The sequence below is a fragment of the Oncorhynchus keta genome, chromosome 17, assembly GCF_023373465.1.
Source record: "Oncorhynchus keta strain PuntledgeMale-10-30-2019 chromosome 17, Oket_V2, whole genome shotgun sequence".
NCBI lineage: Eukaryota > Metazoa > Chordata > Actinopteri > Salmoniformes > Salmonidae > Oncorhynchus > Oncorhynchus keta.
In genome coordinates, this window is record NC_068437.1 from 18,613,798 (window position 1) to 18,631,676 (window position 17,879).

The window sequence follows — 17,879 nt, forward strand, 5'->3', positions numbered from 1 at the left end:
ACCAGGGTTATGTGTTTCACTGCTGTCCTGTCAGGGGAAACCAGAGTTATGTGTTTCTTGCAATCCTGTCAGGGGAAACCAGGGTTATGTGTTCCACTGCTGTCCTGTCAGGGGAAACCAGGGTTATGTGTTTCTTGCTGTCCTGTCAGGGGAAACCAAGGTTATGTGTTTCTTGCTGTCCTGTCAGGGGAAACCAAGGTTATGTGTTTCTTGCTGTCCTGTCAGGGAAACCAAGGTTATGTGTTTCTTGCAGTCCTGTCAGGGAAACCAAGGTTATGTGTTTCTTGCTGTCCTGTCAGGGGAAACCAGGGTTATGTGTTTCTTGCAGTCCTGTCTGGAGAAACCAGGGTTATGTGTTTCTTGCAGTCCTGTCAGGGGAAACCAGGGTTATGTGTTTCTTGCAGTCCTGTCAGGGGAAACCAGGGTTATGTGTTTCTTGCAGTCCTGTCTGGAGAAACCAGGGTTATGTGTTTCACTGCTGTCCTGTCAGGGGAAACCAGGGTTATGTGTTTCACTGCAGTCCTGTCAGGGGAAACCAGAGTTATGTGTTTCTTGCTGTCCTGTCAGGGGAAACCAAGGTTATGTGTTTCTTGCTGTCCTGTCAGGGGAAACCAAGGTTATGTGTTTCTTGCTGTCCTGTCAGGGGAAACCAAGGTTATGTGTTTCTTGCTGTCCTGTCAGGGGAAACCAGGGTTATGTGTTTCTTGCTGTTCTGTCAGGGGAAACCAGAGTTATGTGTTTCTTGCAGTCCTGTCAGGGGAAACCAAGGTTATGTGTTTCTTGCTGTCCTGTCAGGGGAAACCAGAGTTATGTGTTTCTTGCAGTCCTGTCAGGGGAAACCAGGGTTATGTGTTTCACTGCTGTCCTGTCAGGGAAACCAGGGTTATTTGTCTCTTGCTGTCCTGTCAGGGAAACCAGGGTTATGTGTTTCTTGCTGTCCTGTCAGGGGAAACCAAGGTTATGTGTTTCTTGCTGTCCTGTCAGGGAAACCAAGGTTATGTGTTTCTTGCTGTCCTGTCAGGGGAAACCAGGGTTATGTGTTTCTTGCTGTCCTGTCAGGGGAAACCAGGGTTATGTGTTTCACTGCAGTCCTGTCAGGGGAAACCAGGGTTATGTGTTTCTTCCAGTCCTGTCAGGGGAAACCAGAGTTATGTGTTTCTTGCAGTCCTGTCAGGGGAAACCAGGGTTATGTGTTTCACTGCTGTCCTGTCAGGGGAAACCAGAGTTATGTGTTTCTTGCAGTCCTGTCAGGGGAAACCAGGGTTATGTGTTTCTTCCAGTCCTGTCAGGGGAAACCAGAGTTATGTGTTTCTTGCAGTCCTGTCAGGGGAAACCAGGGTTATGTGTTTCACTGCTGTCCTGTCAGGGGAAACCAGGGTTATGTGTTTCACTGCTGTCCTGTCAGGGGAAACCAGGGTTATGTGTTTCACTGCTGTCCTGTCAGGGGAAACCAGAGTTATGTGTTTCTTGCAATCCTGTCAGGGGAAACCAGGGTTATGTGTTTCACTGCTGTCCTGTCAGGGGAAACCAGGGTTATGTGTTTCACTGCTGTCCTGTCAGGGGAAACCAGGGTTATGTGTTTCACTGCAGTCCTGTCAGGGGAAACCAGAGTTATGTGTTTCTTGCAATCCTGTCAGGGGAAACCAGAGTTATGTGTTTCTTGCAGTCCTGTCAGGGGAAACCAGGGTTATGTGTTTCTTGCAGTCCTGTCAGGGGAAACCAGGGTTATGTGTTTCACTGCAGTCCTGTCAGGGGAAACCAGGGTTATGTGTTTCTTGCAGTCCTGTCAGGGGAAACCAAGGTTATGTGTTTCACTGCAGTCCTGTCAGGGGAAACCAGGGTTATGTGTTTCTTGCAGTCCTGTCAGGGGAAACCAGGGTTATGTGTTTCTTGCAGTCCTGTCAGGGGAAACCAGGGTTATGTGTTTCACTGCAGTCCTGTCAGGGGAAACCAGGGTTATGTGTTTCTTGCAGTCCTGTCAGGGGAAACCAAGGTTATGTGTTTCACTGCAGTCCTGTCAGGGGAAACCAGGGTTATGTGTTTCTTGCAGTCCTGTCAGGGGAAACCAGGGTTATGTGTTTCACTGCAGTCCTGTCAGGGGAAACCAGGGTTATGTGTTTCTTGCAGTCCTGTCAGGGGAAACCAGGGTTATGTGTTTCACTGCAGTACTGTCAGGGGAAACCAGGGTTATGTGTTTCTTGCAGTCCTGTCAGGGGAAACCAGGGTTATGTGTTTCACTGCAGTCCTGTCAGGGGAAACCAGGGTTATGTGTTTCTTGCAGTCCTGTCAGGGGAAACCAAGGTTATGTGTTTCACTGCAGTCCTGTCAGGGGAAACCAGGGTTATGTGTTTCTTGCAATCCTGTCAGGGGAAACCAGGGTTATGTGTTTCACTGCTGTCCTGTCAGGGGAAACCAGGGTTATGTGTTTCTTGCTGTCCTGTCAGGGGAAACCAGGGTTATGTGTTCCACTGCTGTCCTGTCAGGGGAAACCAGGGTTATGTGTTTCTTGCTGTCCTGTCAGGGGAAACCAAGGTTATGTGTTTCTTGCTGTCCTGTCAGGGGAAACCAAGGTTATGTGTTTCTTGCTGTCCTGTCAGGGGAAACCAAGGTTATGTGTTTCTTGCTGTCCTGTCAGGGGAAACCAAGGTTATGTGTTTCTTGCTGTCCTGTCAGGGGAAACCAGGGTTATGTGTTTCTTGCAGTCCTGTCAGGGGAAACCAGGGTTATGTGTTTCACTGCTGTCCTGTCAGGGGAAACCAGGGTTATGTGTTTCTTGCTGTCCTGTCAGGGGAGACCAGGGTTATGTGTTTCTTGCTGTCCTGTCAGGGGAAACCAAGGTTATGTGTTTCTTGCTGTCCTGTCAGGGAAACCAAGGTTATGTGTTTCTTGCTGTCCTGTCAGGGGAAACCAAGGTTATGTGTTTCTTGCTGTCCTGTCAGGGGAAACCAGGGTTATGTGTTTCTTGCTGTCCTGTCAGGGGAAACCAGGGTTATGTGTTTCTTGCTGTCCTGTCAGGGGAAACCAGAGTTATGTGTTTCTTGCAGTCCTGTCAGGGGAAACCAGGGTTATGTGTTTCACTGCTGTCCTGTCAGGGGAAACCAGAGTTATGTGTTTCTTGCAGTCCTGTCAGGGGAAACCAGGGTTATGTGTTTCACTGCTGTCCTGTCAGGGGAAACCAGGGTTATGTGTTTCACTGCTGTCCTGTCAGGGGAAACCAGAGTTATGTGTTTCTTGCATTCCTGTCAGGGGAAACCAGAGTTATGTGTTTCTTGCTGTCCTGTCAGGGGAAACCAGGGTTATGTGTTTCTTGCAGTCCTGTCAGGGGAAACCAGAGTTATGTGTTTCACTGCAGTCCTGTCAGGGGAAACCAGGGTTATGTGTTTCTTGCAATCCTGTCAGGGGAAACCAGGGTTATGTGTTTCACTGCAGTCCTGTCAGGGGAAACCAGGGTTATGTGTTTCTTGCAGTCCTGTCAGGGGAAACCAAGGTTATGTGTTTCACTGCAGTCCTGTCAGGGGAAACCAGGGTTATGTGTTTCTTGCAGTCCTGTCAGGGGAAACCAGGGTTATGTGTTTCACTGCAGTACTGTCAGGGGAAACCAGGGTTATGTGTTTCTTGCAGTCCTGTCAGGGGAAACCAGGGTTATGTGTTTCACTGCAGTACTGTCAGGGGAAACCAGGGTTATGTGTTTCTTGCAGTCCTGTCAGGGGAAACCAGGGTTATGTGTTTCTTGCAGTCCTGTCAGGGGAAACCAAGGTTATGTGTTTCACTGCAGTCCTGTCAGGGGAAACCAGGGTTATGTGTTTCTTGCAATCCTGTCAGGGGAAACCAGGGTTATGTGTTTCACTGCTGTCCTGTCAGGGGAAACCAGAGTTATGTGTTTCTTGCTGTCCTGTCAGGGGAAACCAGGGTTATGTGTTCCACTGCTGTCCTGTCAGGGGAAACCAGGGTTATGTGTTTCTTGCTGTCCTGTCAGGGGAAACCAAGGTTATGTGTTTCTTGCTGTCCTGTCAGGGGAAACCAAGGTTATGTGTTTCTTGCTGTCCTGTCAGGGGAAACCAAGGTTATGTGTTTCTTGCTGTCCTGTCAGGGGAAACCAAGGTTATGTGTTTCTTGCTGTCCTGTCAGGGGAAACCAGAGTTATGTGTTTCTTGCAGTCCTGTCAGGGGAAACCAGGGTTATGTGTTTCACTGCTGTCCTGTCAGGGGAAACCAGGGTTATGTGTTTCTTGCTGTCCTGTCAGGGGAAACCAGGGTTATGTGTTTCTTGCTGTCCTGTCAGGGGAAACCAAGGTTATGTGTTTCTTGCTGTCCTGTCAGGGGAAACCAAGGTTATGTGTTTCTTGCTGTCCTGTCAGGGGAAACCAAGGTTATGTGTTTCTTGCTGTCCTGTCAGGGGAAACCAAGGTTATGTGTTTCTTGCTGTCCTGTCAGGGGAAACCAGGGTTATGTGTTTCTTGCTGTCCTGTCAGGGGAAACCAGAGTTATGTGTTTCTTGCAGTCCTGTCAGGGGAAACCAGGGTTATGTGTTTCACTGCTGTCCTGTCAGGGGAAACCAGGGTTATGTGTTTCTTGCTGTCCTGTCAGGGGAAACCAGGGTTATGTGTTTCTTGCAGTCCTGTCAGGGGAAACCAAGGTTATGTGTTTCTTGCAGTCCTGTCAGGGGAAACCAGGGTTATGTGTTTCTTGCAGTCCTGTCAGGGGAAACCAGGGTTATGTGTTTCACTGCAGTCCTGTCAGGGGAAACCAGGGTTATGTGTTTCTTGCTGTCCTGTCAGGGGAAACCAGGGTTATGTGTTTCTTGCAGTCCTGTCAGGGGAAACCAGGGTTATGTGTTTCACTGCAGTCCTGTCAGGGGAAACCAGGGTTATGTGTTTCTTGCAGTCCTGTCAGGGGAAACCAAGGTTATGTGTTTCACTGCAGTCCTGTCAGGGGAAACCAGGGTTATGTGTTTCTTGCAGTCCTGTCAGGGGAAACCAGGGTTATGTGTTTCACTGCAGTACTGTCAGGGGAAACCAGGGTTATGTGTTTCTTGCAGTCCTGTCAGGGGAAACCAGGGTTATGTGTTTCACTGCAGTACTGTCAGGGGAAACCAGGGTTATGTGTTTCTTGCAGTCCTGTCAGGGGAAACCAGGGTTATGTGTTTCTTGCAGTCCTGTCAGGGGAAACCAAGGTTATGTGTTTCACTGCAGTCCTGTCAGGGGAAACCAGGGTTATGTGTTTCTTGCAATCCTGTCAGGGGAAACCAGGGTTATGTGTTTCACTGCTGTCCTGTCAGGGGAAACCAGAGTTATGTGTTTCTTGCAATCCTGTCAGGGGAAACCAGGGTTATGTGTTTCACTGCTGTCCTGTCAGGGGAAACCAGAGTTATGTGTTTCTTGCAGTCCTGTCAGGGGAAACCAGAGTTATGTGTTTCTTGCAGTCCTGTCAGGGGAAACCAGGGTTATGTGTTTCTTGCTGTCCTGTCAGGGGAAACCAAGGTTATGTGTTTCTTGCTGTCCTGTCAGGGGAAACCAGGGTTATGTGTTTCTTGCTGTCCTGTCAGGGGAAACCAGAGTTATGTGTTTCTTGCAGTCCTGTCAGGGGAAACCAGGGTTATGTGTTTCACTGCTGTCCTGTCAGGGGAAACCAGGGTTATGTGTTTCTTGCTGTCCTGTCAGGGGAAACCAGGGTTATGTGTTTCTTGCTGTCCTGTCAGGGGAAACCAAGGTTATGTGTTTCTTGCTGTCCTGTCAGGGGAAACCAAGGTTATGTGTTTCTTGCTGTCCTGTCAGGGGAAACCAAGGTTATGTGTTTCTTGCTGTCCTGTCAGGGGAAACCAAGGTTATGTGTTTCTTGCTGTCCTGTCAGGGGAAACCAAGGTTATGTGTTTCTTGCTGTCCTGTCAGGGGAAACCAGGGTTATGTGTTTCTTGCAGTCCTGTCAGGGGAAACCAAGGTTATGTGTTTCTTGCTGTCCTGTCAGGGGAAACCAAGGTTATGTGTTTCTTCCAGTCCTGTCAGGGGAAACCAGGGTTATGTGTTTCTTCCAGTCCTGTCAGGGGAAACCAGGGTTATGTGTTTCACTGCAGTCCTGTCAGGGGAAACCAGAGTTATGTGTTTCTTGCTGTCCTGTCAGGGGAAACCAGGGTTATGTGTTTCACTGCTGTCCTGTCAGGGGAAACCAGAGTTATGTGTTTCTTGCAGTCCTGTCAGGGGAAACCAGAGTTATGTGTTTCTTGCAGTCCTGTCAGGGGAAACCAGGGTTATGTGTTTCTTGCAATCCTGTCAGGGGAAACCAGAGTTATGTGTTTCTTGCAATCCTGTCAGTGGAAACCAGGGTTATGTGTTTCTTGCTGTCCTGTCAGGGGAAACCAGAGTTATGTGTTTCTTGCAGTCCTGTCAGGGGAAACCAGGGTTATGTGTTTCTTGCAATCCTGTCAGGGGAAACCAGGGTTATGTGTTTCACTGCTGTCCTGTCAGGGGAAACCAGGGTTATGTGTTTCACTGCTGTCCTGTCAGGGGAAACCAGGGTTATGTGTTTTTGCAGTCCTGTCAGGGGAAACCAGGGTTATGTGTTTCTTGCAGTCCTGTCAGGGGAAACCAAGGTTATGTGTTTCTTGCTGTCCTGTCAGGGGAAACCAAGGTTATGTGTTTCTTGCTGTCCTGTCAGGGGAAACCAGGGTTATGTGTTTCACTGCTGTCCTGTCAGGGGAAACCAGGGTTATGTGTTTCACTGCTGTCCTGTCAGGGGAAACCAGGGTTATGTGTTTCACTGCTGTCCTGTCAGGGGAAACCAGGGTTATGTGTTTCACTGCTGTCCTGTCAGGGGAAACCAGGGTTATGTGTTTCACTGCTGTCCTGTCAGGGGAAACCAGGGTTATGTGTTTCACTGCTGTCCTGTCAGGGGAAACCAGGGTTATGTGTTTCACTGCTGTCCTGTCAGGGGAAACCAGAGTTATGTGTTTTTGCAATCCTGTCAGGGGAAACCAGAGTTATGTGTTTCATTGCAGTCCTGTCAGGGGAAACCAGAGTTATGTGTTTTTGCAATCCTGTCAGGGGAAACCAAGGTTATGTGTTTTGCAATCCTGTCAGGGAAACCAGAGTTATGTGTTTTTGCAATCCTGTCAGGGGAAACCAGAGTTATGTGTTTCTTGCAGTCCTGTCAGGGGAAACCAGGGTTATGTGTTTCTTGCAGTCCTGTCAGGGAAACCAAGGTTATGTGTTTCACTGCAGTCCTGTCAGGGGAAACCAGGGTTATGTGTTTCTTGCAGTCCTGTCAGGGGAAACCAGGGTTATGTGTTTCTTGCAGTCCTGTCAGGGAAACCAGGGTTATGTGTTTCTTGCTGTCCTGTCAGGGAAACCAAGGTTATGTGTTTCTTGCAGTCCTGTCTGGAGAAACCAGGGTTATGTGTTTCACTGCTGTCCTGTCAGGGGAAACCAAGGTTATGTGTTTCTTGCAGTCCTGTCAGGGGAAACCAAGGTTATGTGTTTCTTGCAGTCCTGTCAGGGGAAACCAGAGTTATGTGTTTCTTGCTGTCCTGTCAGGGGAAACCAAGGTTATGTGTTTCTTGCAGTCCTGTCTGGAGAAACCAGGGTTATGTGTTTCACTGCTGTCCTGTCAGGGGAAACCAAGGTTATGTGTTTCTTGCAGTCCTGTCAGGGGAAACCAAGGTTATGTGTTTCTTGCAGTCCTGTCAGGGAAACCAGAGTTATGTGTTTCTTGCTGTCCTGTCAGGGGAAACCAAGGTTATGTGTTTCTTGCTGTCCTGTCAGGGGAAACCAGGGTTATGTGTTTCACTGCGGTCCTGTCAGGGGAAACCAGGGTTATGTGTTTCTTGCAGTCCTGTCAGGGGAAACCAGGGTTATGTGTTTCTTGCAGTCCTGTCAGGGGAAACCAGAGTTATGTGTTTCTTGCAGTCCTGTCAGGGGAAACCAGGGTTATGTGTTTCTTGCTGTCCTGTCAGGGGAAACCAGGGTTATGTGTTTCTTGCAGTCCTGTCAGGGGAAACCAGGGTTATGTGTTTCTTGCAGTCCTGTCAGGGGAAACCAGAGTTATGTGTTTCTTGCAGTCCTGTCAGGGGAAACCAGGGTTATGTGTTTCTTGCAATCCTGTCAGGGGAAACCAGAGTTATGTGTTTCTTGCAATCCTGTCAGTGGAAACCAGGGTTATGTGTTTCTTGCTGTCCTGTCAGGGGAAACCAGGGTTATGTGTTTCATTGCTGTCCTGTCAGGGGAAACCAAGGTTATGTGTTTCTTGCTGTCCTGTCAGGGGGAAACCAAGGTTATGTGTTTCTTGCTGTCCTGTCAGGGGAAATCAAGGTTATGTGTTTCACTGCTGTCCTGTCAGGGAAACCAGAGTTATGTGTTTCTTGCAATCCTGTCAGGGGAAACCAGGGTTATGTGTTTCTTGCAATCCTGTCAGGGGAAACCAGGGTTATGTGTTTCTTGCAGTCCTGTCAGGGGAAACCAGGGTTATGTGTTTCTTGCTGTCCTGTCAGGGGAAACCAGGGTTATGTGTTTCTTGCTGTCCTGTCAGGGGAAACCAGGGTTATGTGTTTCTTGCAGTCCTGTCAGGGGAAACCAGAGTTATGTGTTTCTTGCAGTCCTGTCAGGGGAAACCAGGGTTATGTGTTTCACTGCTGTCCTGTCAGGGGAAACCAGGGTTATGTGTTTCACTGCTGTCCTGTCAGGGGAAACCAGGGTTATGTGTTTCACTGCTGTCCTGTCAGGGGAAACCAGGGTTATGTGTTTCTTGCAGTCCTGTCAGGGGAAACCAGGGTTATGTGTTTCTTGCTGTCCTGTCAGGGGAAACCAAGGTTATGTGTTTCTTGCTGTCCTGTCAGGGGAAACCAGGGTTATGTGTTTCACTGCTGTCCTGTCAGGGGAAACCAGGGTTATGTGTTTCACTGCTGTCCTGTCAGGGAAACCAGGGTTATGTGTTTCACTGCTGTCCTGTCAGGGAAACCAGGGTTATGTGTTTCACTGCTGTCCTGTCAGGGAAACCAGGGTTATGTGTTTCACTGCTGTCCTGTCAGGGGAAACCAAGGTTATGTGTTTCACTGCTGTCCTGTCAGGGGAAACCAGGGTTATGTGTTTCACTGCTGTCCTGTCAGGGGAAACCAGAGTTATGTGTTTTTGCAATCCTGTCAGGGGAAACCAGAGTTATGTGTTTTTGCAATCCTGTCAGGGGACACCAGAGTTATGTGTTTTTGCAATCCTGTCAGGGGAAACCAAGGTTATGTGTTTTTGCAGTCCTGTCAGGGGAAACCAGGGTTATGTGTTTCTTGCAATCCTGTCAGGGGAAACCAGAGTTATGTGTTTCTTGCAGTCCTGTCAGGGGAAACCAGGGTTATGTGTTTCTTGCAGTCCTGTCAGGGGAAACCATGGTTATGTGTTTCACTGCAGTCCTGTCAGGGGAAACCAGGGTTATGTGTTTCTTGCAGTCCTGTCAGGGGAAACCAGGGTTATGTGTTTCTTGCAGTCCTGTCAGGGGAAACCAGGGTTATGTGTTTCATTGCTGTCCTGTCAGGGGAAACCAGGGTTATGTGTTTCTTGCAGTCCTGTCTGGAGAAACCAGGGTTATGTGTTTCACTGCTGTCCTGTCAGGGGAAACCAAGGTTATGTGTTTCTTGCAGTCCTGTCAGGGGAAACCAGGGTTATGTGTTTCTTGCAGTCCTGTCAGGGGAAACCAGGGTTATGTGTTTCTTGCAGTCCTGTCAGGGGAAACCAGAGTTATGTGTTTCTTGCAGTCCTGTCAGGGGAAACCAGGGTTATGTGTTTCACTGCTGTCCTGTCAGGGGAAACCAAGGTTATGTGTTTCTTGCAGTCCTGTCAGGGGAAACCAGGGTTATGTGTTTCTTGCAGTCCTGTCAGGGGAAACCAGAGTTATGTGTTTCTTGCAGTCCTGTCAGGGGAAACCAGAGTTATGTGTTTCTTGCTGTCCTGTCAGGGGAAACCAGGGTTATGTGTTTCTTGCAGTCCTGTCAGGGGAAACCAGGGTTATGTGTTTCTTGCAGTCCTGTCAGGGGAAACCAGAGTTATGTGTTTCTTGCAGTCCTGTCAGGGGAAACCAGGGTTATGTGTTTCTTGCAGTCCTGTCAGGGGAAACCAGGGTTATGTGTTTCTTGCTGTCCTGTCAGGGGAAACCAGGGTTATGTGTTTCTTGCTGTCCTGTCAGGGGAAACCAAGGTTATGTGTTTCTTGCTGTCCTGTCAGGGGAAACCAAGGTTATGTGTTTCTTGCTGTCCTGTCAGGGGAAACCAAGGTTATGTGTTTCTTGCTGTCCTGTCAGGGGAAATCAAGGTTATGTGTTTCACTGCTGTCCTGTCAGGGGAAACCAGGGTTATGTGTTTCTTGCAGTCCTGTCAGGGGAAACCAAGGTTATGTGTTTCTTGCTGTCCTGTCAGGGGAAACCAGGGTTATGTGTTTCTTGCTGTCCTGTCAGGGGAAACCAAGGTTATGTGTTTCTTGCAGTCCTGTCAGGGGAAACCAGGGTTATGTGTTTCTTGCAGTCCTGTCAGGGGAAACCAAGGTTATGTGTTTCTTGCTGTCCTGTCAGGGGAAACCAAGGTTCTGTGTTTCTTGCTGTCCTGTCAGGGGAAACCAAGGTTATGTGTTTCTTGCTGTCCTGTCAGGGGAAACCAGGGTTATGTGTTTCTTGCTGTCTTGTCAGGGAAACCAAGGTTCTGTGTTTCTTGCTGTCCTGTCAGGGAAACCAAGGTTATGTGTTTCTTGCAGTCCTGTCAGGGGAAACCAAGGTTCTGTGTTTCTTGCTGTCCTGTCAGGGGAAACCAAGGTTATGTGTTTCTTGCAGTCCTGTCAGGGGAAACCAAGGTTATGTGTTTCTTGCAGTCCTGTCAGGGGAAACCAGGGTTATGTGTTTCACTGCAGTACTGTCAGGGGAAACCAGGGTTATGTGTTTCTTGCAGTCCTGTCAGGGGAAACCAAGGTTATGTGTTTCTTGCTGTTCTGTCAGGGGAAACCAAGGTTATGTGTTTCTTGCAGTCCTGTCAGGGGAAACCAGGGAGAGAGGAAAGGCCACTCAGAGAATTGGAGAGAGCAGGGGAGATAAGACTAGACTAGAGAATAACAGAAGTTTGGCTGCTCTGCTATCTGGGTATAATATCAGGGCAAATAGATTACTATGCACCAACTGTGACCTTTCATAACAGTTTCATACTGAAAATCTATATATCCATTTTCAAAAATGTTGGTAAATTAGCTTTTATTGTTTGAAGAACTTCTGAAAGAGATTTGTGTGCTTTTTCACCATCTATTCATGTTATGGGGTTGTTCGATAACAGACATGTATTTGTTTGAAATCTGTCACTTGAAGGTTTCATTTCAGAAATTTTGTAAATCAATTTTATAAATCAATATAGCATATGAGATTTGTATGTAAAATATTCGTAGTTTAGCAGATACTCTTATCCAGAGCGACTTACAGTAAGTGCATTCATTTTAAGATACCTAGGTGAGACAACCACATATCACAGTCAAATATACAGGATACAGGCATTCTATTCCAGCTAAACAATGGATATATAGTGTTTTGGAACATAACCCATTTTAAAACACAACAGCAATATTTACACACACATGAAGGCAATGATAAGCAATCACTTCTGATGAAAAAACACAAGTAAATTACTGTTTTGGAACGAAAATCGAATATTATTGTCACAACACCTTACCATGTACTATATCTAGGAAATAACTGGATAATATGTTGTATCAAAGCTTGAAACTAAGGTCTCCTTTGCAGTGACTTGTAATATAACATAGTTAAAGAGCTTTTATTGTTATATTGTATTATGACCCGGTATCCTACTGTATTCTTGAGAGGCATGGTGCCTTTAATCCTCTGTGCAGCAGAATGATTCAGCATATAGCAGGGTAGCAGGGTTGGGTTCTAAAGTGCAGAGTGATTCGATAAAGGACCGGAGTGCCAGGTAAGGTCCATTATACTGCACATCCTGTCTCTGACTCACACTGCCTGTGCTTTGAACCCATGGCTGCCTGCTATTGATTTCCAGAGAGAGGTAGAGCGACTCCTCGCAGAGAGGAGACAGGTAGACTGCTCCGTACACCAGAGATCTCCCTCCAACAGGCCAGGACAACAGCATTACACAGGCTGTTAATTGTGCTGTTAAAATGGATGAGCCCTGGGTGGGAGGAATCATCTGTCCAGGGGACCACACCTCTCTCCTCTCCTCCCCTCTACTGTCTTAACCACATCTGTACAGAGGGCCCCTGGCAGCCCCGGTGCTCTACCTGGTGCCTGCTCCCTGCACCGCACTGTACACTTGTACCTCTTGTGACTAACAACGGGCCCTGTCACACCAATGTCGCCAGGAATGGAAGCGGTGGGAGGCCTTTGACCTTCCATCCACCTTTGTGTATCTAGAGAAAATATTTCACAGTGATATATTTACTATGGAACAGCAAAGTATTACAATTGCATCAGTATAAAATGTGTTGGGGGAATCTATAGAACAAGATTACAGTATAAAAAGGAACAATACAAATAAATGATGACTGATGCCATGTTATCTGTATAGTATTCCTCTGGGGGTAGAAAGACAGCAGGCTGTGCTGCTACAGGTTATGCTCTCTGAGTATTAGGAGGACCCATCAAACCCCCCACTGTGCCCCATTCACACGCCTGACATGACTGCCTCCAAAATAACTTCTTCCATGCGGCGTGAGGATAGAAACTACTCCCCCCTCCAACCCTCCTCCCTCCTGCAATCTTTACACCCCCCCCCTCTCCCCATCTTTCACCAGTGAACATAATTGCGTAATGTGCCTCTCACATCCGAGACAATGGAAGCAGCAACGCAAACAATGACAACAAACAAACAGAGTCCTATTTTGAAAGGCAGTGCAGCAAAGTGGCTAAATCCCTGTGCTCAGATTCATTCCTCTGTGTGCTGTAGACATGAGCACACTGCTCTCCCCTGGCGTGCTGCTTCCTCCACTCAGCTACAGGAAATGTGCATTAGAAGATTATCTCTCAAGGATTGGCAAAGATTAAAGAGTTGTACAGTGGCTTGCGAAAGTATTCACCTCCCTTGGCATTTTTCCTATTTTGTTGCCTTACAACCTGGAATTAAAATTGATTTTTGGGGGGTTTGTATCATTTGATTTACAAAGCTTTGAAGATGCAAAATATTTTTTATTGTGATACAAACAAGAAATAAGACAAACATACTGAAAACTTGAGCGTGCATAACTATTCTCCCCGCCAAAGTCAATACTTTGTAGAGCCACCTTTTGCAGCAATTACAGCTGCAAGTCTCTTGGGGTATGTCTCTATACGTTTGACATATCGAGCCACTGGGATTTTTGCCCATTCTGCTCCAGCTCCTTCAAGTTGGATGGGTTCCACTTTAAGTCATACCACAGATTCTCAATTGGATTGAGTTCTGGACTTTCCAAGACATTTAAATGTTTCCCCTTAAACCACTCAAGTGTTGCTTTAGCAGTATGCTTCGTGTTATTGTCCTGCTGGAAGGTGAAACAAGTTTCCCTCAAGAATTTCCCCGTGTTTAGCCCCATCCATCATTCGTTCAATTCTGACCAGTTTCCCAGTTCCTGCCGATGAAAAACCACCATGCTTCACTGTGGGGATAGTGTTCTTGGGGTTTGCACCAGACATATGGTTTTCCTTGATGGCCAAAAAGCTACATTTTAGTCTCATCTGACCAGAGCACCGTCTTCCATATGTTTGGGGAGTCTCCCACATGCTTTTTGGCAAACACCAAACGTATTTGCTTATTTTCTCTTTAAGCAATGGCTTTTTTTGTGGCCACTCTTCCGTAAAGCCCAGCCCTGTGTGGTGTACAGCTTAAAGTGGTCCTATGGACAGATACTCCAATTTCCGCTGTAGAGCTTTGCAGCTCCTTCAGGGTTATCTTTGGTTTCTTTGTTGCCTCTTTGATTAATGCCCTCCTTGCCTGGTCCGTGAGTTTTGAAGGGCAGCCCTCTCTGAGCAGGTTTGTTGTGGTGCAATATTTTTAAAATGTTTAAATCATGGATTTAATGGTGCTCCATGGGATGTTCAAAGTTTTTTTGAACAAGTAATTTTTTTCATTTCACTTCACCAATTTGGACTATTTTATGTATGACCATTACATGAAATACAAATAAATGCCAAGGGGGATGAATACTTTTACAAGGAACTGTATATTGTAGTTTGTGTGTGTGTGGATCTGTTCGTGCACGTGTGTGTCCGCGTGGCTTATGAGTGTGTGTCTGTGGCATCCGGCACAAGCTTTGTTGTCATTGCCAAGTTTTTCACTGCTGCTGCAGCTAACATGTTTCAGCACTGCTCTGGGAGGTCACCTCCGATTTTACAGTAGCCCTTTTCACATAGTTCTTCCTACACTTGGCACTTGTACTACCAGACAGACAGAAAGATGACATCACCCCAGAGTAATGCAGACAGAGCACCTGGGTTGGCGAGCACTGGGCTTACCTGTACTGCAGCTCCAGACTCCGTTATGTAAACTTAAAATCTTAAGGAGTCGGGCTTTCCATAGAACCTAGGTGGAGCGTGTCTCAGCTTGACCGGAAAGCACACACATTTCTGTAGAATTGTAATATTCTCTCCTACATTCCCCTCTTTTTGGAATTAAACAGTACAGCATTAGTCAGATGAGGATGTTCTCAGCAGGTTTACATAAAATGATTCACATAACGGTAAATAATGATACAATTATTCGCTGAACAGGTGCAGGATCTTAATTTGACCACCCTGTTGTTGCAGGAAACTTCCTTTAAAAAGGATTCTAAAGTCTGTAATATCTACTTTAAAATGTCTGAGTTGATTTGCCCTAACTAAAAATGTATCAATCCCTACACAAATGTCCATTAAAGCTGGAATCTGCATTAAGTGAAAAATCACCACCGTTTGCCCCAGCAAATTTGTTAATGTTTTGTTTATGTTATGTAGGAGAGGCGCCTCCGGCACTGTGAGAAAATGCATTCACATGTTCTATCGCTCGTGCAGTGTGGGGCTTCACAGATGCCCATCGCTCTTCACTTGACACATCATAATTCCATTCTCAAGCTTGATTGGGTTGTTTTGAAGGTGATCTCAGTCATCCATCCACTAGACATTCCCCTCTCCATTCCTTTGCATGAATAGCTACTAGGCTCAAAATTCCAATATCACATTCCTGATCCTAAATGTAATAAGACATTCATGAAAACTGGATATGTGAAAACCTGCAAATAGGAACTAATGAATAAATTCAGCTTTTTGGAAAAAATAATCTAGAATCTAAAACCATGGCTGCTATACATTATTTACAATAAAAGGGGGTTGTGTCCTTCTGGAAACTCTGGGTTTATAATATTTAGCTCTGAATTCCAGCTCAGCTTAAAGTCCATGGATAGTTGAAAAATATTGTATTTTCAAAGGCTTTTCAACCTTATGCACTACACCTTTTTTTTTTAAATGTATTATTTTACCCGTTGGGAACTTGGTACCTGTAGGTTGAGTACATTTAAGATAAACTCTTATAATAGCTATCTATATAATACACTATAATTGTAGTACTGTTCGTAGTGGAAGTGTGTTGTAGTTCCTGTTTATCAGCTGTCTGTCCCAGTGGTGCAGTCAGGCCAGTCCAATCCTGCTGCTCTCTTCTCCACAACGACAGAAACACCAGCCACCCCTTACAAACAATACGGCTGCAGCCAACCATCAGCTTGACCTCTGACCCCTCAACCCCCCAGGAGAGTCTGTGTATCCAAGGCGTTCAGAGAGAAGGTCGATAAGACATCCTGCAGAACAGAACTGCATGTTAAGCAATTGGGGTTAAGAGCAGCAGACCACTGTCAACCCCATCGGTGGGGAGGGAGATGAGCTGCTCATGTTGTTGACCTATTATGACACACAGGGCTAATGGAACTTGTTTTTTTTCACATCTGTTAATCAGCGGTAAATAAAAGATGAGCTGGTGGAGCATCAGACAGGCCCTGATCTATGAATGGCATTACAGCGTGAAGTGAGTGTGAATGACTCTGTGCTCTTAATGGGATGATTTTCTGACCATCATGCATTACTCCTCCACTCAACTGTACTGTGTCCATGACCTCTCTGGGAAGCTTCCAGGTTATTAGCCTTTTATATGTACAGTATGGCTCACAGTATGGTGGTCACACAGTGTGGCTCACAGTATGGTGGTCACACAGTGTGGCTCACAGTATACGTCGGATCCTTTTCCTTGTTCATTGAGAGATACTCAAGTTTACAGACAGCAAAAGCCTTTTAAAACACCAAAGCATTTCAGAATTTCAATAGCTCTAGTCGACAGAGTTCCAGAGTTGTGAACAGCTTCATGGAGCTTGCAGGGGTAAGGGATTGTTCATGTTCAAGCCTTATGAACAGTATCATTTCAGAAGAGATTTACTAGATGTCAGTTATCTCAAAGTGATGCACATGGCAACACTAAAGGAGAGACAAGAGAGAACTGATATGGATGAATGTTCCTACATAATTGGACATCGAGAGATCTGTATTTATTGCTAGCTGGTTCTTTTATTGTTGGGGACGAACTGTCACGTGTAGTGATTGTGTAAATGCAGAAAATGCAAGAAATGAGCTTGAAAAAAAAAGGCATTCTTTATTCTCTTTTCGGGAACAGTAAAAAAGCTGTTGGCTAAAGGATATTTAGTTATTAAAAACAGTAGACAAGACTTCAATGTACTATGTAATAGCATTTCATGAAAATAAAATTGTTGCACTTCATTGTACTTTGAACTCCTGTGAAGTTTAGCGAGAGTTAAGTATTGCTTGAGGGATTTTGTGAACTGGGAAGAGAGGTGTGGATATGCTCAAATATACATGAGCAAGGATGCTCCAAGATTGCTCAATCATGAAGCAGCTAAGGGGAAAAAAAGCAGAACAACTCTGCTGCTGCATTTCAATGAGTCCCTGTGAATGCTTGCATGCTATTACTGTCATACACAGACTATCCCATTAGGAGTTTAGTGGTGCTGCAGCCTGAAAGCAGTTAGGTGGAGTAGCTCATTATGTAGTACAGTGATATACCTCTGCCATCATATTAGAATGTAAAACAGCATAGGCCTATACTGGCAAATTCTGTTTTCTCAGTAAAATAAGTATGGAAAAGCAACTCATATATTTTGTTTTTGGGGGGTGGGGGGGATCAGTTCCATCCCAATTCAACACCTGGCTGTAGTTCCTATGCAGAACAAGCCCAGAGATCTACTAGGTCATTGAAAACATACAATCTTAATTGTTCATAATGTAAAAGGAGTGCGATGGTAGCACTCCCTCATAGAACCCTAAGGGCATTGTATGTGTGTTGGAAGGAGGGTGATCTTGGATGATATGTGATATCAGTGATGACAAAGGGCAGCAGGTGGTCTGTCCAGACGGCTGAGTGGCAGGTCGGACAGTCTCCTGGCAGAGGACTCACCTTCCACCTGCCCAGGGGGCTTGCTATGCTGCCTGGCGACGCCTGCCTGTGCCCTTGGCTGCCTTTGGAACTCCTGCTAAAGCTTCTGGGCTGACTAGAGAGGAGGGGAAAATATGTCTAATGGGCTATAAAACAGCAATGCAACAGCCTTGTGGCCATTCTGTCACTGATTGGCGAATGGGTGGTTGACTAAATGACTTCGGGTGGTTGTTATTTGGACAAACATAAGGATGAGTGAACGTCTAAAGGAATATACCCATTTAAACTTTTTTTTTTATGGCTGGAGCCTAGGGATTACTTGTTCCTTTCAGCTAAAAAAAATAGAAGCTGAGAGAATCAAACGTGTGTTTCTCTTAACCCTGAGGGGCCATGAAGAAGCAGGAAATATCACTGATGTGGTCTGCGTCCACACCAGTCAGTCCCATCCTAATAGCTTCTCACTGTAG